This window comes from Oncorhynchus masou, chromosome 28 (genome assembly GCF_036934945.1).
Source record: "Oncorhynchus masou masou isolate Uvic2021 chromosome 28, UVic_Omas_1.1, whole genome shotgun sequence".
Classification (NCBI taxonomy): Eukaryota; Metazoa; Chordata; class Actinopteri; order Salmoniformes; family Salmonidae; genus Oncorhynchus; species Oncorhynchus masou.
This window is the reverse complement of record NC_088239.1, coordinates 25,473,935-25,497,870: the sequence shown is the minus strand read 5'-3', so window position 1 is coordinate 25,497,870 and position 23,936 is coordinate 25,473,935.

The window sequence follows — 23,936 nt, the reverse complement described above, 5'->3', positions numbered from 1 at the left end:
TCTAAAACTTTGGACCGGTAGTGTATATCATCTGGTTTGTTTTGACATTATTTTAAATCCACTGAGATGACTAGCTCTGAAAACATGCTAATAAATCAAGCGGGTTGAAATGTCATACATATTAATCATCCACCTGAAGTGTATTTTCAAAATAATGATTATTAATTAACCTAACAATTAGTTAACAAGTCCATTTTAATATCTCTCCACTTGGAATCTCTCTTGGAATATGCAAATGTACTGTATAATTTAGTGTTGCAGGTCATTGGTAAATCAATCACACTCTTGAAACCAGCGAAAAGGAACTAGATAGACTTAAGATGGATTACACAAAGATGCAATGAAATTCAAATGAGCTAAATAACCAAGCCATTTGATGTTAAATATCAAAAACATATTGCACTGGGTGAATTGCTTTGTAATGAACCCTCCAAGTCAGCTTAGATTTTGCACCTGATGTCATAAATACTGACCAATATAGAATGTATGGATCAGCAATTTTTAAAGTTTTCAATGCATATTGACTTCTGGGGTTCTTCATTACTGTTTGCATAAAAATCCATTGGTCGTTGACTTATTAAACATTTGTCAGCAACATTGTTGCTGGGCCCTCACAGAGAAAATGCTGCATCAGAGCATCTTCCCTGGCGACATTAATGACTGCAGGCACAAAGGCTCTCTCTCTCTCATCGATTGAGAACTGTTCACTAGAATGAATCGCTCTGTATGGAGCAACTGAGAAACTTCTGCCTAAATCTACATCTGTAATGCTGTTGAAATCAATTTAGCATGGATCTTCCACTGTCTGGGTATGTATTGCAAATGGCTATAGCTATAATCTATCTTGGCCTCTGTTTCTGAATTTTCTGGGTGAAATTATTAACATTGGAGGAAAGATATATTTTATATCTCCTATAGGAATAGACATGGGGGGGGGGTCTAAAGGTTTGTTGGATGTTGACACTTGACAGTAGATTGTATCACCAATCATAGAGATTACTTGGCATTTCACTTTCTGTTGGACACATAAAAAATGCAAAATATGACTTATAGGGTTGAAGTCAGTCTTTGCATGCTGTTATTGTAAAGACACATTATAAAGGCTGTGAAAGGGGATTATACTTTTCTGAGTATAGTATAATGCTGGTCTGCAGCTACACAGATTGGAGCTAGCTTTAATAGGATGCAGAACAGTGACAAATGGCTTCTTTTACCCTAGATCTAGGCCCCTACCTCTGACTGTACCTCTGCCCTTTTAGCGTCTGGGAACGACGTCAACAACCCCTTGATTTATAATGGCAGAATTTTAAGCACTTATGGTTTACCCTTTTCTGTTCTTCATTACACTTAGTTGGTTTACCCTTTTCTGTTCTTCATTACACTTAGTTAGTTTACCCTTTTCTGTTCTTAATTACACTTAGTTTATTTGGAAAAAAACACAAGCACCTTCTTGAAAAAAGGTATATTTCTTGAATGTTCTCAAAGCACCATATCAGCAGTGAAGCCCAATAGGGTAAAGAAAACAAATATAAGGAAACAAATTACATCTTGTAGCATCTCACATAGAGAGGGTGGGGTATGGAATCCGAATCAACATTTTGTTTTTTCCCTGCACAATTATATGAAAACAGAAGTTAGTTTGAAAAACTCTTAGACCATATTAGGTCACATCTAAGGCTGTGGATTGTTTTGTGAAACTCGTCAACCAGGAAAATACATGTGGCTGTTATACCTTAACTAGTTCCAGTCTTTTCTCAGTCCCACCTCTCACACAGACCTACAGGAATTAATGACTCATACTCTGTAATTCAACATAACTGTTCAGTGGCCTGGGTCTAACCCCTTTACACTCTCCACAATACTCAATGTGAAGTGCTGTTACTACATGACCTATGACCTTAGCATGGCCCTAACATGGTACAGGCCATGCTCTCTGCTAACAAATCTAATTAGCCTGTTACAAGTATTCTGGGACTTTTTTGCCTCATTCAATTTCCATCACTTTTAAAAAGGGATTTGTACTGTGGAAAGGGAAACATGGTAATTCATTTGTAATTGAGGTATGAAGTCGAAATAATACATTTAATGAAATTATCCAGTTCTCAAAATAACAACTTAAGGGAAATAAATCATATTTTATTTCCAAAACCTCCTGAAATCAGCTATGTATTCATTGATTAGGCACAAGTTCTGTTCTTTGTAAAACTTCATGAATAACATTTCATTTTCCATTTTTGTAAATATTTTAGGAATGCATATGGGGTCAAGCAACATCTTGCTCACTCATTTTCATTCCATTATAAATATCACAGAAAATAACAAAAATTATATTATAGGTTACAACTATACAATGAGTGTTTCTCCCCTGGATGTGAGTATACTACAGTGTCTGCAAATAGGTCTGGACCCAAAAATGGTAAATAACATGTATCATACGTCCATTAATATAATAATATGATTAAGTAAACATGTGAGTAAGAGGAAGATACTGAAGTGGAAAGTACCAAACACCTGCTCTGCCAGTGTTGTCTTCATGCTTGCCATGCTACATGTACATTTTTAAGAATGCATATGCTTATGTCTCAGAAAAGTAATGTGTCAAACCACACATTGTAGCATGTAAACCTACATACATATAACTGCATCCCAAATCAATTTCAAATTCAAATCAAATGTATCCTTCACATACACAGTTTGCAGCAGGTATAAAAGGTGCAGGGAAATGATTATGTTCTAGCAACCTCAACAATGCAGTACATTAACCAATAATCAAAAATAACAATGAAAAGATTCAAGTAAAAAATAACAAGAAGTAGAAGTAATAGAAGAGGCAGTATGCATAGTAATAATGGACTGTATTTACACTGTATAAAATGGGTAGTGGAATCAATACTATATATTAGAACAGTAGTGTTGACTGTGTGTGCTTGTGTGTGTGTTTGTGTCTAAGCTTGTTTAGAAGGTTTGGATGTGTGGGTAGTCAGAGCAAATAATTTCTAAGGTTCATATAGCAAAGAAAATAGGGCATAGTCCCCATGTTGACAGAAGTCCACGATCACCTCCTTGGTTTTGCTGCCCTTGAGGAAGACTGTCTTGCCATTACCAGGGGCCGCAGGGTAGCCTAGTGTTGGACTAGTAACCGAGAGGGTGCAAGTTCAAATCCCCAAGCTGACAAGATACAAATCTGTCGTTCTGCCCCTGAACAGGCAGTTAACCCACTGTTCCTAGGCCGTCATTGAAAATAAGAATTTGTTCTTAACTGACTTGCCTAGTTAAATAAAGGTAAACAAATAATAAGTTGTATTGTTATCTGTAGGTTGAGCACTTATAATTTTGTGAGACTTACCCAAGAATATGAGTTCATTAAGTGGCTATGTATCTTCCAATGTTGGAGAGTTAATGCTTTGTAATAATATTTAAATAATAAAGTTAAGTAAGCATACACATAAAACGCATGAAGCAACAGTACACCCAATTAATTTTGTAAAATGAGCAGTGAAACCCAACTCATACCTATCCTCTGGATTTTAAACCGAAGTCCATACTCATAGTCATATTGGGCTGCATCTACCCTGTTCTCCAACAATGGGATATGCATAAGGAGTTGTGGAATAACCAAATACATTTAATAATAATCTGTTTTCGGTCAGTTAGGATCACCACGTTATTTTAAGAATGTGAAATGTCAGAATAATAGTAGAGAAAATGATTTATTTCAGCTTTCATTTATTTCATCACATTCCCAGTGGGTCAAAAGTTTACATACACTCAATTAGTATTTGGCAACATTGCCTTTAAATTGTTTAAATAGGGTCAAATGCTTCGGATAGCCTTCCACAAGATTCTCATAATAAGTTGGGTGAATTTTGGACCATTCCTCCTGACACAGCTGGTGTAACTGAGTCAGGTTTCTAGGCCTCCTTGCTCACACACGCATTTACAGTTCTGCCTACAAATTTTTTATGGGATGAGGTCAGGGCTTTGTGATGGCCACTCCAATACCTTGACTTTGTTGTCCTTAAGCCATTTTGCCACAAATTTTCTTGGGGTTATTGTCCATTTGAAAGACCCATTTGCGACCAAGCTTTTAACTTCCTGACTGATGTCTTGAGATGTTGCTTCAATATAGCCCCATAACCTTCCTGCCTCATGATGCCATCTAATTTGTGAAGTGCAGCAAAAGCACCCCCACAACATGCAGCAAAGCACCCCCACATCATGATGCTGCCACCCCGTGCTTCACGGATGGGATTGTGTTCCTCGGCTTGCAAGCCTCCCCCTTTTTCCTCCAAACATAATGATGGTCATTAGGGCTAAACAGTTTTGTTTTTGATCAGACCAGAGGACATTTCTCCAAAAAATACAATCATTGTCCCCATGTACAGTTGCAAACCGTAGTCTGGCTTTTTTATGGCGGTTTTGGAGCAGTGGCTTCTTCCTTGCTGAGCGGTTGGTATAGGACTTGTTTTACTGTGGATATATATACTTTTGTACCTGTTTCCTCCAGCATCTTCACACGGTCCTTTGCTGTTGTTTTGAGATTGATTTGCAACTTTCACACCAAAGTACGTTCATCTCTAGGAGACAGAACACATCTCCTTCCTGAGCAGTACGACAGCTGTGTGGTCCCATAGAGTTTATACTTGCGTACTATTGTTTGTATAGATGAACATGGTACCTTCAGGAATTTGAAAATGCTCCCAAAGATGAACCAGACTGAGGTCTTGGCTGATTTCTTTTGATTTTCCAATGATGTCAAGCAAAGAAGCACTGAGTTTGAAGGTAGGCCTTAAAATACATCCACAGGTACACCTCCAATTGACTCAAATGATGTCAATTAGCCTATCAGAGGCTTCTAAAGCCATGACATCCTTTTCTGGAATTTTCCAAGCTGTTTAAAGGCATAGTCAACTTAGTGTATGTAAACTTCTGACCCACTGGAATTGTGATACAGTTAATTATAAGTGAAATAATCTGTCAGTAAACAATTGTTGGAAAAATGACTTGTGTCATGCACAAATTAGATGTCCTTACCGACTTGCCAAAACTATAGTTTGTTAACAAGAAATTTGTGGAGTGGTGGAAAAACAAGTTTTAATGACTCAAAGTGTATGTGAACTTCCGACTTCAACAGTTCTCTTGTTTAATGGTAATATTATTTGTTTTTTCAAAATTGTTGAAATGTTCAATCAACTTAACTAAAATTCAAATAACAAATACCTCAAACAGGAAATAAGCCTAATTAAAGTTACAAAAGTGCAGTTTCTGAACCCTAACAAGTGATGACAATACAACAGATCAGATGACATTTAGTATCCTGGGTGGCCAACAATAACTATCTGAAAGCCACACCCCTACAAAGACACTCCTCCAGTCTTCAAAGAAAACATCACACCTAAGTGACCCAATAGGTTGGGTGACAATAACCCAACGTGTGTTTTGCCCAGTATTTAACCAGCGCTGGGTTGTTTTTAACCTCACATTTTTAATTATGCAATTGTGGGTGTACAGGGCATACAGGAGGGGGCTGAGCATGCACCCCTGGGAGGCCCCCCATGTTGAGGGTCAGTGTGAGAAGTGCGTAATTGCAGATCGCAATTGGGGGCGTTTTCTGATATAGGCTTTTTTATATCAAGTTACACCCATTGATGCTCGCCATTGTGCCGTGGGTATTACTTTTGCGTCGGGAACAGCAGTTGTCAACTGTAGCATTGTAACTAAGCTTAACCTTAACCCCTTTCCTCAACTTATTCTCAGTCTCCTAACCTGCCACCCTAATTCACCAAACCTGCCACTTTAGTTATCCTACCTAACCTGCTATGTAAACAAATCATCAGTCTCATAACACCTGAAATTATGAATGGCAGGTATCAATGGGAGGGTCCTGATATCAGGGAACACCTACGTCAAGAAACACCCCGCATTGCGGTCTGCAATTACAACATGTTCCTCCATGCGGTGGCCCATGTAGTAACCATCATCCTTTTCTTTCCAAGATATCCGAAAACTACTACCTCCTATCTCTCTGCCTTTTAGCCTCCTTACCCATTTCTCTCTCTCTGTCTCACTCTCGTTATCTCTCTCTCTCTCCCCCTCTCTCTCAGGTATTACCTTGGGCCTCTCTCTCCAGACAGAATGATCAGTGGTGGAACATCAGTGCCAGTCTGTTAAGGATGTCTGTCAGACTTTCCTCCTCAGCCAGTTCCCTGTTATCTGCTGTGAACACATGTCCACCAGCACTATTACACACTGACTGCTAATGGAGGAGAGGACTGAGGACCTTCCTCTCTCTACTACCGACAGATGCGCACACACACACAATCACGTACATATACACACCACAAATACACCGTATCAGCGGATGCCTTTCATGAGCATGATTTTACATCTGTGAGTAATAAACCAGTTATCTTGTTATTACATGTGTGGTTGATGCAAAGGGAGTTAGAAGGCTCTGATATGAGAGGTATAGAGGGATCCTACTGTACTTACAGCCTTCTAAATCACAGTTCTCTCTCTCTCTCTCTCTCTCGAACACAGATTTCTCTGTTCTGTTTCTCATTCCCTGCTACACAGCTCCTCAGTCCCAGAGAGAAGCCCAGTGCCATGGAGGATTCTGCAGTATAAAGTGTGCTGACATCAGCTGGTGCAACTGATCTGACAGCAAAACTTGTGATCAGACAGGATTATCACATTATTCCTTTGTTATCCCTACTGGTTCTCATCCCCTCTTCTCTCTTGCTTTTTCACTTTCCCTCTTGCTTTTTTTTAATCCACTCTCCTTCCATTCCTTTTTCCGTCTTGTTTCCCTTTGTTCTGAAACTCTTGGCCATAACTTTGATATATTTTTTGCTCATTCATTTCACTTTGTTATTACTCGTTTTTCGCACATCAACATTTCATAACACTCTAGCCCTCTGAAGTATTGTCTCCCAGTGACTATTTTCTCTCAGGTCATGCAGTATTTATATAAAAGAGGCAGGTAGTGCAGTAGTCCATCTTCAGGTTCACACTGAGGTTTTCCTTTATTCTTTACTTCAAGATACTTTTGAGAAATGAAAGGGGAACATTTTGTAATGTCAATGGTTGTGGGCAATAAGGCACTGTAGGTGACAGATTCTAGAAACTCCTACTATTTCTTCTTTCATCCTCTGTCTCACAAGGCATTTGGAACTTGAGCATGAAAGCATGGAGATGCCCCTGACATGAAAGGGTTGGTGAAGATATAATAAGTCATCACATGTTAATGTTGTCAGGCAGGCCACCATATTGGAGACCTCTGTCAGCGGAGTTCTTATTGGCAGTTCAGAGCCCAAAAAATAAATAATCAACTGAAGCCCATCCTTAGTGAGCATGAATTGCAAATTTACCAGTGTTATAAAAAAATGTATTAACACTGAGAGTGTTAAATCAAGACTGAAAGTGTTAAGTCTGTGTACCCATATAGACACCGGAACAGTTAACCGACTGCTTAAATGTAGACCATTTAAGCAGTCTGTTAAGCAGTCTGTTAACTGTTTTTCTGAATTTCTGCCTGACTGACGTGCCCAAAGAAAACTGCCTGTTACGCAGGCCCAGAAGCCAGGATATGCATATAATTGGTAGCATTGGATAGACAACACGTGGAAGTTTGTAGAAATGTTAAAATAATAATCCAAAGAAAAAACAACCGGAAATTTAAATGCTATTGAGGTCCCGGGCTCTTATAATCGAAAGCTATGGGTCCTATGTAATTCCAGCTCCCATATTGCAATTCCTATGGCTTCCACTAGATGTAAACAGTATTTCTTCATTGTTTCAGGCTTGTTTATTCCAAAACGAGGAAGAATTGAGTTTTGGTACAAAGAGTCCCAGTGGAAAATCATTCTGTCAGTGCACGACGAAGACGAGGCGCGCCTGCTAATTTTACTTTTATATTATACATACTTATTTCTGTATGAAATATTATAGTTTATTTACATTTTAAGGTACCTGAGAATTAAATAGAAACGTAGTTTGATTTGTTTGAACAAAGTTTAGCAATAGCTTTTGGACTCCTTTGTCTGCATGTTGAACGAGTGGATTACTGAAATCGATGGCGCCAACTAAACTGACTTTTTGGGATATAAAGAATGATTTTATCTAACAAAATGACCATTCATGTTGTAGCTGGGACCCTTGGGATTGCAAACCGAGGAAGATTTTCAAAAGTAAGTGATTTATTTCATCGATATTTGTGATTTTATGAAGCCTGTGCTGGTTGAAAAATATGTGCGAAGCAGTCCTCAAACAATCGCATGGTATGCTTTCACTGTAAAGCCTATTGTAAATCAGACAATGCAGTTAAATTAAATTCTAATCTAAACTTGTAACCTCTCTAGGGTATGTGGGATGCTAGCGTCCCATCTGGCCAATGTCCAGTGAGAATGCAGAGCGCCAAATTCAAATACAGAAATACTCATTATAAAAATTCAGAAAACAAAACATATTTTACATAGGTTTAAAGATGAACTTCTTGTGAATCCAACCACGGTGTCAGATTTAAAAAATAATTTACGGCGAAAGCATACCTTATGATTATTTGAGAACATAGCCCAGTTGACAAATTATTACAAACAGTAACCAGCTAAGCAGAAGCGTTACAAAAATCAGAAATAGAGATAAAATGAAACCCTTACCTTTGATGATCTTCATATGGTTGCACTCAGCAGACATTCATTTACTCAATAAGTGTTCCTTTTGTTCGATAAACTCTCTTTATATCCAAAAACCTCAGTTTTGTTCATGCGTTTTCTTCAGTAATCCACAGGCTCAAATGCAGTCAAAACAGGCAGACAAAAATGTCCAAATTGTATTCGTAAAGTTCATAGAAACATGCAAAACGATGTTTATATTCAACCCACAGGTTGTTTTTAGCCTAAATGATCTATAATATTTCAACCAGACAATAACATTGTCAGTATAAAAGGTAAACAAGAAATGCACTCTCTCGGGATTGCGCATGAAAAAGCTCTGTGACACATCAGGGTCCACGCATTCAGACTGGTCTTACTCCCTCATTTATAAGAATTCAAGCCTGAAACAATTTCTAAAGACTGTTGACATCAAGTGGATGGCATAGGAACTGCAAATTGAGTCCCAAGTCAATGGATACTGTAATGGCATTGAATAGAAAACGACAAAAAACTTCCCAAATGAATTTCTCTCAGGTTTTCGCCTGCCAAATCAGTTCTTTTATACTCACAGAGAGTATTTTAACAGTTTTGGAAACTTTAGAGTGAATTCTATCCAAATCTACCAGTTATATGCATATCATATCTTCTGGGCCTGAGTAGCAGGCCGTTTCATTTGGGCATGCTTTCCATCCAAAATTCCGAATGCTGCCCCCTACGCTAGAGAAGTTAAACGATATAAGATACTTGTATGTTCATAAATGTTCAATATTATGATCATTTATTTGAATTATGCACCCTCCAATTTCACCGGATGATGTCGACAGGTGTCCCGCTAGCGGGAGGCCGAGCCTGTAAAGCAGCAGTCTCCAATCTTTTCTAACATGAGAGCTACTTTTTTTTAATTCACCATGTCGTGAGCTATTCATTTTTCTATCTTTCAAATAGGCACATTTTTCTATTTTCTTTGCTGCAACTCTTTTCCCTGGTCCTTAGTGTACAAGATAAAGTAGTGCACTGCTTTCTACCAATATACCTGGTCAAATAATGGTTACTAAACAACTCTGAGGGCGGCCCTATAAAATATATAATTTTTTTCTACAAAATTCAGTTTCTGATACGGCTTTCTATGTGCGAAGGAAAGTCGGACCAAAATGCGGCATGTAGATTACGATCCATGTTTAATAAACAAACGTGAACACGAATCAATACAAAAACAATGAACGTAACAAAAACCGAAACAGCATGTACTGGTGTAAATAAACACAGAACAGGGGCATCAGGACAATAAGGACAGAATATGGCTGCCTAAATATGGTTCCCAATCAGAGACAACGATAAACACCTGCCTCTGAGAACCACTTCAGACAGCTATAGACTTATCTAGAACACCCCACTAAGCTACAATCCCAATACAAAACACACCACATACAAAAACCCATGCCACACCCTGGCCAGACCAAATAAATGAAAAACAGAAAATACTTAGACCAGGGCGTGACAGTTTCATAATTTTTAGTTTAAGTTTTCCTGGTTTTAGATGTTTCTGATTATCACTCTCAAAATTATAATTGTTCATTGAGAAACAACAAAATTGGATGTTCTTAGTCCATGTTAAGATTTATTTCTCAGTTAAAGGGGAATTCCACACATTTTTCTGTTTCTCTTGAGTCCATATCATTATGTGAGTTACACAGCCATCCTAATGTTGCTGTTAAAGGGGATCTTAATCCTTGTCTGAAAGATGCAACCTAAATATGCAATATTGAGTTATAGGACAGTGGAAACAAACTAGTTAACATTAGTGGGTTTGGAGTGTTTTTTTAAATACATATTCATATTGCATTCAGTAAAAGGAAAGTGATGATTCAGCAAAAGTGACAACCAATTTTCAGAAATACAATGTAAAAAAAACTATTTGGGTAATCAACTACAAGCACCTAAAGGGGGGTAAATAAAACATGCAAAAATGTATTAATGTCCCCTTTAACGGACAGTATAACAACATAATTTCCGCTTGAGGATCAATACAATATCTAATGATTGCTGTTAAACTGTAACTCACATCGTAATGATAAAGTTAGACGGTTTAACTGTCAGCTTCTCCCTTGGGGTAGTCCCTTTGTATAGAGCTGTGTTGCCTTCTCACATTCATTTTGAATGTCTGTCAAAACCTTTGCAATAATCAACCACTTTGTGTGACAGTATCTTCCCAGATGACTTCCTCCTTTGCCAGCTCCTTGTTGGAGATCTTGTCCATTGAGTAGGATGATACTGTCATTCTGAGCGATGATGGAAGCCCTTCGAGAAAACGACCGAGAGCTGAGGACGAAGCTAAACATGTACGTTTCTGAGTGTAATGTAATGAGCCTCTGTTAATAATCATTAATTGCTAACCTCTCTTTCTCTTAACTAATGCTCCGTATATCAGCTGATAGTTGGGAGATGTAATCCAGTGTATACATTTTTACCTGAAGTGTCCGATAAGAGTGAGTTAAGGGTGGTTCTGGATTGTGCTTGGTCATTTTATTTTCATAGTTAATCCAAAACATACTGAAGAAGAAATCTGGTGGCGATCTTGTCATCAAGGAATACTCTCAAACCAAAGGGCTGACTGATGGCACCAGACGAAAGATGATTAATATTCCCACAGCAGAGATGACAGACTCATGTAAGCACTAAACCAGGCACGCAAGAAAGCTATCTGTATCTAGGCTGTATTTCAGATTAATGTTGCAATTATAGCGACCGGCACCAACAGGGGGCTTCATTGCAAATGGATTAATCAATTTCTCTTGTTGTCGGGACATCACCACCACGCCTGTTGAGGGTGACATGCTCAATGAATTGTCACCTTGTTCCCTTACCTCAAGGACCCCAACAAAACCAAAGGATATGTGAGTATTAATTGGCCAAAATGTTTTTGCATGGTCCACATTTTGCATGCATTTGGGTTTTGGATTGCATGTTACACAACTTGCAATTGTTGTCTGATTAGGAGGGTTAATGTATGTGAGCAAAGTGTTGCTGTGACTTTTCCATTGTGTTTAGGTGAGTGAATGTGTTCTCATTTTCTTCAAGGAACATTATTTTGACCCTCAAACTGGAAATCAATACCATCCAGAGGAATTCAGATTAATCTGAGAAACGACCATTCAGCCAATCGTTCAGCGGTGGCCCAACAGCTGAGAGAGAAACTTCAACCCATCCAGAGATTACCCTGGGTGATGAACAGCGCAGGCAAGCCATTTCCCTCATCAAGCATTCTTCTGATGAAGCTACCATCAAGCAGAAGATGAAGATGACATTTGCATACACATGGAAGATGACTCATGACCCAAGTAAATGCTGCGAGTTGCTGACTGAATTTCCACGGTTCATGGATAAGAAGGGCCTGGTAAGCTCTTCAAATTCAACATTTCAAAATAGTTGAACTAAAGATACAAAATCAATGTACAAGTAGTAATGATATGTAGTTACAATGGACTTGGACAACAGGTGTAAAATACAGCTATACATTTGGACCAATTGACATAGCAAACCAGGGCAGAATGTAGCCATCAAGCTGACAAAGTAATGCATGTTTTAATACTGTTGTCAACCTCAAGTGTTAAGAGTATATGTGGCATGTTGGCAAATAAGCTTGCTTGAATAAAACCAACGTTTTGTTCTGTCTGTCTGTGCCATTTTATCTTTTGCAGACTGAAAATGATTTTGTGACTATTTGGAAAGACCACTTCAGCCAGGTTTTTGGAGAGATGGCCAACTGCATTTGAGCAAAAGATAATTGAGCAAAGCAAAGGTCTTGCCTCCACAGATGAACTTCAGGAGTTGATCCAAGCGGCAGAATGTCCTGTCAAAAGTATGATAGTATCTACCAATTCACAGCAATAGACACATCTAAGAGTAAAAGAATGTAATAAAGATATTAGGACAAGCAATGTCGGAGTGGCGTTGATTAAAATACAATAGAATAGAATACAGTATATACAGTTGAAGTCTGAAGTTCACATACACTTGGAGTCATTAAAACTTGTTTTTCCACCTCTCCACAAATTTCTTGTTAACAAACTATAGTTTTGGCAAGTCGGATAGGACATGTACTTTGTGCATGACACAAGTAATTTTTCCAAAAATTGTTTACAGACAGACTATTTCACTTATAATTAACTGTATCACAATTCCAGTGGTTCAGAAGTTTACGTACAATAAGTTGACTGTGCCTTTAAACGGCTTGGAAAATTCCAGAAAAATATGTCATGGCTTTAGAAGCTTCAGATAGGCTTATTGACATTATTTGAGTATTGAGTATTGGATGTATTTCAAGGCCTTCCTTCAAACTCAGTGCCTCTTTTCTTGACACCATGGGAAAATCAAAAGAAATCAGCCTAAACCGCCCAAAAAAAATTGTAGACCACCACAAGTCTGGTTCATCCTTGGAAGCTATTTCCAAATGCCTGAAGGTACCATGTTCATCTGTACAAACAATAGTGTGCAAGTATTAACACCATGGGACCAAGCAGCCATTATAACGCTCAGGAAGGAGATGCGTTCTGTCTCCTAGAGATGAACGTACTTTGGTCTGAAAAGTGCAAATCAATCACAGAACAAGAGCAAAGGACCCTGTGAGGTTTCTGGAGGAAAGTGGTACAAAAGTATCTATAATCGACATGACCTGAAAGGCCGCTCAGCAAGGAAGAAGCCACTGCTCCAAAACCACCATAAAGAAGCCAGACTAAGGTTTGCAACTGCACATGGGGACAAAGATCGTACATTTTGGAGAAATGTCCTCTGGTCTGATGAAACAAAAATAGAACTGTTTCGCCATAATGACCATCATTATGTTTGGAGGAAAAAGGGGGATGCTTGCAAGCCGAAGAACACCATCCCAACCGTGACGCACGGGGGTGGCATCATCATGTTGTGGAGGTGCTTTGCTGCAGGAGGGACTGACACACTTCACAAAATAGATGGCATCATGACGCAGGAAAAATATGGGGATATATTGAAGCAACATCTCAAGACATCAGTCAGGAAGTTAATGCTTGGTCGCAAATGGACAATGACCCCAAACATACTTCCAAAGTTGTGGCAAGATGGCTTAAGGACAACAAAGTCAAGGTATTGTTGTGGCCATCACAAAACCCTGTCCTCAATCCTATAGAACATTTGTGGGCAGAACTGTAAAAGCTTGTGTGAGCAAGGAGACCTTGAAACCTGACTCAGTTACACCAGCTCTGTCAGGAGGAATGGGCCATAATTCACCCAACATATTGTGGAAAGCTTGTGGAAGGCTACCCGAAACATTTGACCCTATTTAAAGGCAATGCTACCAAATACTAATTGAGTGTATGTAAACGTCTGATCAACTTGGGATGTGATGAAAGAAATAAAAGCTGAAATAAATAATTATCTACTATTATTCTGACATTTCACGTTCTTAAAATAAAGTGGTGATCCTAACTGATCTACGATAGGGAATTTTTACTAGGATTAAATGTCAGGAATTGTGAAGAACTGAGTTAACTTATTTGGCTAAGGTGTATGTAAACGTCCGACTTCAACTGTACATATGAGATGGGTAAAGCAGTATGTTAATATTATTAAAGTAATTCCATGTCTATGTACACTGCCGTTCAAAAGTTTTGTGTCACTTAGAAATGTCCTTGTTTTTGAAAGAAAAGCTATTTTTTGTCCATTAAAATAACATCAACTTGATCAGAAATACAGTGTAGACATGGTTAATGTTGTAAATTAGTATTGTAGCTGGAAACAGCTGATTTTTAATGGAATATCTAGACAGGCATACAGAGGCCCATTATCAGCAACCATCACTCCTGTTTTCCAATGGCTCGTTGTGTTAACTAATCCAAGTTTATAATTTTAAAGTCTAATTGATCATTAGAAAACCCTTTTGCAATTATGCTCGCACAGCTGAAAAATGCTGTGCTCATTAAAGAAGCAATAAATCTGGCCTTCTTTGGACTAGTTGAGTATCTGGAGATTCAGCATTTGTGAGTTCAATTACAGGCTCAAAATGGCCAGAAACAAAGACCTTTCTTCTGAAACTTGTCAGTCTATTCTTGTTCTGTGAAATGAAGGCTATTCCATGTGAGAAATTGCCAAGAAACTGAAGATCTTCTACAATGCTGTGTACTACTCCCTTCACAGAACAGCGCAAACTGTCTCTAACCAGAATAGAAAGAGGAGTGGGAGGCCCCGGTGCACAGCTGAACAAGTCCGCAACTGGCAGCGTCATTAAATAGTACCAACATAACACCAATCTCAATGTCAACAGTGAAGAGGCGACTCTGGGATTCTTGCCTTCTAGGCAGAGTTCCCCTGTCCAGTGTCTGTGTTCTTTTGCCAATCTTAATCTTTTGTTTTTGTTGGCCAGTCTGAGATATGGCTTTGTCTTTGCAACTCTGCCTAGAAGCCAACATCCCGGAGTAACCTCTTCACTGTTGACGATGTGGTGGTTAATTTCTTTACTATCAAATGAGGAGAGACAAACTTACCAGACAAGTCTGAGTAATACTTAATCTAAATCACTTATTAATAAGGGAGCAGGTCAGTACAATGCACACATATAAAGTGAATCGATTGAGTACTCTATGATAATGATGGCTGGTCATGGCTGGTCGATGATTCACGATCAAATGATTCGTTGAGTGCCCCGAGACAAAAGTACAAAAGGTATTTTATAGCCAACATACACCCCTTTAAATCTACATGATGAACAACAGATATATAGAATGGGTCACAAGGTTAAGATTTGTATGAAAGATATCTATAATACATAGCAGACAGTATCTTCTGTGTCAACAGTTTTCATTGAATAGAGACCAGTGTCTGGCCCTTTACATTTACATTTAAGTCATTTAGCAGACGCTCTTATCCAGAGCGACTTACAAATTGGTGAATTCACCTTCTGACATCCAGTGGAACAGCCACTTTACAATAGTGCATCTAAATCATTAAGGGGGGGGTGAGAAGGATTACTTATCCTATCCTAGGTATTCCTTGAAGAGTTGGGGTTTCAGGTGTCTCCGGAAGGTGGTGATTGACTCCGCTGTCCTGGCGTCGTGAGGGAGTTTGTTCCACCATTGGGGGGCCAGAGCAGCGAACAGTTTTGACTGGGCTGAGCGGGAACTGTACTTCCTCAGTGGTAGGGAGGCGAGCAGGCCAGAGGTGGATGAACGCAGTGCCCTTGCTTGGGTGTAGGGCCTGATCAGAGCCTGGAGGTACTGCGGTGCCGTTCCCCTCACAGCTCCGTAGGCAAGCACCATGGTCTTGTAGCGGATGCGAGCTTCAACTGGAAGCCAGTGGAGAGAGCGGAGGAGCGGGGTGACGTGACTCCAAACTGGAACCATCTCTCCCTGGTACGGTATAGAACAGAAACACTAACTCATTGCTCTGGAATGCTCTTCTGGTTTTATCACCCAAAAGACATCGTAAATCTCCTGTCAGTGTTATCTCCCATAGGCCCATCCTCAGTAGAACACACACAATAGTTAAGAATACTCTATTCTGTTTCATAAAACAACCATTTGATGTAATAAAAGTATGATAATATAATCTTGCAATTTTGCTCTCACATTCCCCCATTTTGAGAGTCCTATCAACTTTAAAGTAAATTACAAGATTTAAGAACATTCATTCACATGTAGAAAATGCATACATTCTACATAAACCAAGAAACATAAAAGCAATAACTCATTGCATGAGTTCCAGCACGTGACTGGCTGCTATAGCACTGGCTCAGCCTCCTTCCAAGAAACTCAGCACTGTCTCCCATTTCAACCTCCAACACATGTTCTAAGCACTCTAGCAATTTGTCTGGGGAGGTCACCTGCACATACACAGTCACAACCCCATGAAGGAAAACAAAAAATGCATACAGTTTATGAGATTCAAAGTTATATCTTCATAGACAGGGAAAAGCACATATTTAATGCATAATGCAGTGCATGCAACAATGGCGTTTAATAAAATAAGCTTGAGTTATCTATCACACTCCAATGGATCAGCATGGTATGGTGGAAATGACTATTTCCATCCCAGAAACTAAAATTAGCATATCTTGTTAGACAGATCCAGGTAGTGACTCCTAGCCTTTAGTAAAATGTATTCCATTGGTGCCTAATGAACATGACCCAAGACAAGCATCATGATTCCACTATTTATAAGGCAATGCCTATTGATCAAATAGATTAGGATCAGTTTCACTCTCCAGATCAGAGCTCACCCTCTCCATGGCATGCTGGGATTCCGTCAACATCTTTAGTTCATAACAACAATCAATCCCTAATACATTAATTGCTTCACTCATATAGTTATTAACATAGCAAACTCAAATCAATCATTCAGTTTCCAATTCATAATTAAAACCCAGTTAATTATCCAACCAAAATTTAGAATGACATTGCTCAGTGATTCAAATTGGTCCTATCACTCAAAGTCAACCCCCCCCCCCAATTTAACACACATCAACATTAGCAGAATGTACATTTATATTAACATCCAGTATAATTATCCTATAATTCTACTATTAACTTTATCACGATTATAATGCAGATCAGTATCTCAATGCATTCTTAATCTAAATTACTATAATTTTATGTAGCGTAGACCTCTATAATCAACCTGATACCCCAAAAGTCTAAAACAATTTTGGGCACAGCTTAATTTAGCATTCGCTACCCTTCAATACAATTATCCTGGTATCGTTACTAGACCAATGTCCAACAAATATGGGATAGCTGTTTCTCCTTAGATTGTTCCCGTTACCCCTCTAAATTTAATATTTTTTCTCTCTCGCAAATGTAGTACATTTCTCAGCGTAAGGAATCAGTGATATTTAATCCCAGGCATTTAATAAAAAGTTGTTTGAGATATGTTCTCCTACATCTCCCTTAACATACAGTGCCTTGCGAAAGTATTCGGCCCCCTTGAACTTTGCGACCTTTTGCCACATTTCAGGCTTCAAACATAAAGATATAAAACTGTATTTTTTGTGAAGAATCAACAACAAGTGGGACACAATTATGAAGTGGAACGACATTTATTGGATATTTCAACTTTTTTAACAATGCACCTGCACTGTGATAGTCTCAGAGGTCCGTTAGAAGCGCAGAGAGCATCATGAAGAACAAGGAACACACAAGGCACGTCCGAGATACTGTTGTGAAGAAGTTTAAAGCCGTATTTGGATACAAAAAGATTTCCCAAGCTTTAAACATCCCAAGGAGCACTGTGCAAGCGATAATATTGAAATGGAAGGAGTATCAGACCACTGCAAATCTACCAAGACCTGGCCGTTCCTCTAAACTTTCAGCTCATACAAGGAGAAGACTGATCAGAGATGCAGCCAAGAGGCCCATGATCACTCTGGATGAACTGCAGAGATCTACAGCTGAGGTGGGATACTCTGTCCATAGGACAACAATCAGTTGTATATTGCACAAATCTGGCCTTTATGGAAGAGTGGCAAGAAGAAAGCCATTTCTTAAAGATATCCATAAAAAGTGTCGTTTAAAGTTTGCCAAAAGCCACCTGGGAGACACACCAAACATGTAGAAGAGGTGCTCTGGTCAGATGAAACCAAAATTGAACTTTTTGGCAACAATGCAAAACGTTATGTTTGGCGTAAAAGCAACACAGCTCATCACAATGAACACACCATCCCCACTGTCAAACATGGTGGTGGCAGCATCATGGTTTGGGCCTGCTTTTCTTCAGCAGGGACAGGGAAGATGGTTAAAATTGATGGGAAGATGGATGGAGCCAAATACAGGACCATTCTGGAAGAAAACCTGATGGAGTCTGCAAAAGACCTGAGACTGGGACGGAGATTTGTCTTCCAACAAGACAATGATCCAAAACATAAAGCAAAATCTACAATGGAATGGTTCAAAAATAAACATATCCAGGTGTTAGAATGGCCAAGTCAAAGTCCAGACCTGAATCCAATCGAGAATCTGTGGAAAGAACTGAAAACTGCTGCTCACAAATGCTCTCCATCCAACCTCACTGAGCTCGAGCTGTTTTGCAAGGAGGAATGGGAAAAAATGTCAGTCTCTCGATGTGCAAAGCTGATAGAGACATACCCCAAGCGACTTACAGCTGTAATCGCAGCAAAAGGTGGCGCTACAAAGTATTAACTTAAGGGGGCTGAATAATTTTGCACGCCCAATTTTTCAGTTTTTGATTTGTTAAAAATGTTGCTACAATGCTACAAATTATATTCATATCCTAGTGTCTGGGTCTGAGTAAAAGGCAGTTTACTTTGGGCATGTCAGTCATCCAAACTTTCGAATACCGGCCCCTAGCCTTTAGTGGTAAAAACAATTACATTTTAATGGCCAACTTTTTAAAGCTTACCTACATTCAAGAAGTCACTCAGCCTCAGGTCAGTGAGTTCGTCATATTTTTGTTCACCCTTCAGCACAGCTGTATTTGGGGAGTTTCTCCTGTTCTTCTCGACAGATCCTCTCAAGCTATGTCAGGTTGGATGGGGAGCGTCGCTGCAGAGCTATTTTCAGGTCTCTGGTGAAATATGGTGGAAAATTACAAGCTCTTTTATGCACATGCACTGTATGAGCCTTAAACCTATAAATTGCCATTGTCTGTTTGAAGGTCATGTAAGAAGAAGTTGGTATTTTTCCACTCTACCTCTATTCAACTTAGCCACATGGCCAAAGACAAAGGGCTGTCTGAGAGTGACGAGTTTTGGTCCATCCTGTTCTTTTCGTGTCTTTCAAGGGCACAGCTGTGTGGAGGTATGAAGAGAACGGAGACTAGCTTGAGCATCATGCGGCAATTCTATTTGCCGAAAAAGAGTAACAAACTGGCATTATCACCATGATCTCACACACCTGCTAAACTGCCACGTAGACAAAGGTTATAAAAGCTGAGACCCAACTTTCATTTGTTGGGCTCTTGACTGTACCTTTTGAGTGATTGTCAAAAGCTCCAGAATTGCAATTCTTATCATAAAATAAGTTGTTTGGAAGAATCTACAGTCTATTCCTTTCTTATTAGAATTTCCACACCAATTCTTGGCAAGGAGGATGGGATTGCTAACTCCGTTTTCTGATCGTTCCTGGGGTCACCAAGGTTAACTGCGCGCAGAGGCTGCATTAGATGTGGCTCGGACAGCCCGCACTCCGCCTGAGTGGAGCAGAAGGGACCCGCCTCAGATCCTCCAAGAAGCATCAGTGGATGGATACCCCATTCCAAACAATACAATTAAGGGTGAGACTGACTTTTAGGGAAAACTAAAGTGCACGTTAAAATATAGTAGATCTTGTCTTAGTGACAGAAGACTCTACTGTGTGTAGAGGATAATTCACTGTGTGTGAATTTTCAATGTGTGTGAAGAAGACCTTGTCTCAGTGACAAGGAGGGCTCTACAGTGTGTGGAAGACAATTCCCTGTGTGTAAGTTTCACTGTGTGTAAAGAAGACCTTGTCTTAGTGACAAGGAGGGCACTACTGTGTGTGGAGAAAACCCTGTTTTATAACAGAGGTATTCCTGGGTAAATGTGCATTATTGTGAAGTTAATGGCGCATAAGTGGGGCAGGGCCAACAGGTACCACTCTGGCACAAGGTAACAAAAAATGCATTTAGAGTAAAAAAAAAAGAGTTTACATCCAAATGGATTTCCTGAAATGATCACAAATGGTTTGTCAAGATCAGTGTGGAAGAACTTGACCTGTCTACACAGCGTCCTGACCTCAACCTCATTGAACACCTTTGGGATGCATTGGAACACCAACTAGGAGCCAGGCCTCAGTGCCCGACCTCACTAATGCTCTTGTGGTTGAATGGAAGCAAGTCTCCGCAGCAATGTTCCAAAATATAGTTGAAAGCCTTCCCAGAAGAGTGGTGGCTGTTTTAGCAGAAAATGAGGGACCAACTCAATTTTAATTCCCATGACTTTAGAATGAGACATTCGATGAGCAGGTGTCCACATAATTTTGGTCATGTAGTGTATCATAAGGCCTTTATTTGAGGGCCTAGAGTTATACCCTAACAAAATGGTGTTAGAAATCTCCTTGTTTACAGGCCACATCAGGCCTGCAAGTCGCATTATGCTGGCCAGAGGTAGGATATCCAAAAAGTGGAATTGTTAACCAACTACAACCTCCATTCAGAATGACTACCAAGATAGGGAAGATTGGAAGACTAAGGTAGTCTCAATATGTAAACTGGAACAACCATCTCAGTAACGAGTACAAAAAATTCCAATTGCTAACAGGATGGATTACTTTAGAAAACTTATGTTATGTATCTTTGTCTATCATACAATTAATCAACCAAGCAATGTACATGCAAAAACACATATTTTACAGTACAACAAACAATTCTGAAAATCTCCCTGCAATAGAGCATGCTGGGAAATATTATATATGGTTTTATGTAGAACCCGTCTTGCTTTTCAAAGAATGGTTCATAGGATGGTAAAGGTTCTAGGTAGAACCCTTTGCCTTACAAAGAATCCTTGTCTTCATAAAAGGGTTATTCTGATCAAAACAGTTATTGGTAGAACCCTTTTATCTAAGAGTTTACTGCTGCTACTCATTTCATGGCAAAGTCTGCAAATAACAATTAATACATACAAATGATAGACTTTGAAGGTTTTGGGGAAAGCATTTCTGTCAACCCACAAGACGGTTATCACATGAACTGGTCACACACAGAGAGACAAACGCACGCATCACACAGACAGGGGCAATATTGCTGGAAATGAATTGGTAGATATTGTGTTGGGCCTTTTAAGCCGATAGTGGTTAACCAGGGGTGGGATAATGTCAATGTTGCGTTGATTAGCTAGTAGCTGGAAGCTGGCGGTGTCTGATACTTGTGAGACTTGACAAGTGAAAATTGCATGTACTTTCAGAAATGTTTGGCAAGTTACTCATAGGCAGGCTGTAAGCTACTGGATGGTTGTGATCACCCTGTTGGAGACTTTTGGTAGAAAGCCTTGCCTTTTGAGTAAATTGTAGAGTTATCGCCAATGATTTATACAGCATATACACTAGATGACTGATAGGGGGTGCTGTGTTGAAGCCAACGTTCATTATTTTGTATATGTTGGTTTTAGGAGTTTGTGAGCACTTATTAAATGACTCTGTTTATACCTGCGCCTGACTTCCCTGCCACCAGCACGCACCCATTACACAGTTAGAGGTGACGTGCAGGAGCTTGCAGGGATTTGCAGTCTAGCATGATGTCTACTTTGATGCTAATTAGCAAATAGAGACAAATATGCTAATAGAGACAAATATAATAATAAAAGTCACCTTGTCCAAGAGAGATCTATATGGTTATCAAAATGTCAATCCAGGGTAAGTCTGCACAAAACACAGCCCTTATTTTAAGTGTTTCTAAAATGCCATATGGAAAAAATGAATGGTAGAAAAACTATTGTAACCATTTCCCTGTTTGACCACTAGGTTTTATGGGTATTATGACACCTCTACTGTGAGGCTCTATACAGGGAGATTTCAGAGGTCTGGATTGGATGTATGTAGAAGCTGTCCAGTTATGGAGAATATCCTAAGTCCGTATATGAAATTAAGGACATGCGTATCTGCAGCATGTATACTTCTTATATGAGATATCTGTAAATCTTATTAGTGTAATAAAAAAAATCCCCATCAAAGCCTGTTTGTTTAAACTAGAGATATTTAAGGCTCCCGAGTGGCGCAGAGGTCTAAGGAACTGCAGCTCAGTGCCAGAGGTGTTACTACAGTCCCTGATTCGAATCCTGGCTAAATCAAATCTGACTGTGATTGGGAGTCCCATAGGGTGGCACACAATTGGCCCAGCATCGTCTGGGTTTGGCCGGGGTAGGCCTTCATTGTAAATAAGAATTTGTTCTTAACTGACTTGCCTAGTAAAATAAAAAATGTTTTTGCTGAGTCTCAACCTACCGCATCCGCCGATTTCAGCCTATCCCCATCTGCGGTGGAAGGTGGCAGAGCAACAGCGGTGTTTCTCAGACCAGGAGATATCCTGGAAAGATGAGAGTCTCAAGAACAAGATGGTGTTCTTCGTTTTTCTCTATAACCCCCACAAGTGTTCGGGGACTCGTCTGAAGGTAACCTGATACCAGGACAAAAAAAATGAATGGAAGTGAATAGGACATTTGTTTTGTTTCCTGAGCTTTCTTTTATCGGTCAGATATAGGACAGACACTTAGAAATGTACTTCCTTTTGTGTAATTTGTTTTACTGTTTTCCCATGTATGAATCTGTTATTCAATGCGTTTCTATGGGCTAATAGCAGTATGGCCAAATTCAATGTTTCATCAAATAAAAATGCATTAAAAAAATTATACCTAAAGGAGTCCTAAAATTCAAAATGAAATAGCTAAATGATCTTTAGTATGACCATCTTAAAACAATTCCATATGTTAGCTTAGAAACCCTGCCACAGGGAGTCATTCTTAATCATCTCAGGTGTTGGCGTTTTTTCTTAATGTCCTGTTTTACTGCCCTTTGTATTTTTTTTTACAGCTATCGTTTCATTTTTTATTCAGTAGAAATAAATAAAAGATAAAAGATGACATGGTGATGGTTAATGAAACAATGGCAAGCAGCAGTTCTGGAACAACTTCATATAATCCTGCATTGTTATTTTTGCCAATAGACTCAAAACCACATTAGGGAACACAACGCTTGGCTCGGAAAATGACAACCTATTACCTTCCCTCCATCCACTCAATATGCAAGTGGTACAGTAGACCAAGCAACCGAGCCCAATGGGGATTACTGCAACCTCTGGCTGAACTACACACACTAATGGGGTAAATAGGGTAAATAGTATCTGCAGGACCTGCAACTGCATACCCAGTTAGAATGTGCTTAAAATAAATGCATGTTGTATTGCAGGACTATAAAACTGGGTCACCATCTAGCTTGGTTTCTCTCTGGTATATTTTCTCTTATTTATAGCTTGAGCAGGCATAATTCACTACTTGACAAAAGTGTATTTCTCTAATTAACTTTCTCAACATCTGAGTGGAGACGTCTTCCCTGATTTAATCCGTGCAGGGTTCATCAGACCCGATTACCCCTAATTGGATTCTAACATGTCAATACCCGCATTACGATAAAACCCACAGTCAACTAAATGTTCACAACTACTTTTGGCAAAGGGGTAGGGTAATGTTTGGATTGCACTGTTACATCTACAGCCCGACTGCCTGGAAATGCCCCATGACCAAATCGACCTGGCCCCTATTAGTTTTAGCCGGGTCTTACCCAAGACAGGTGA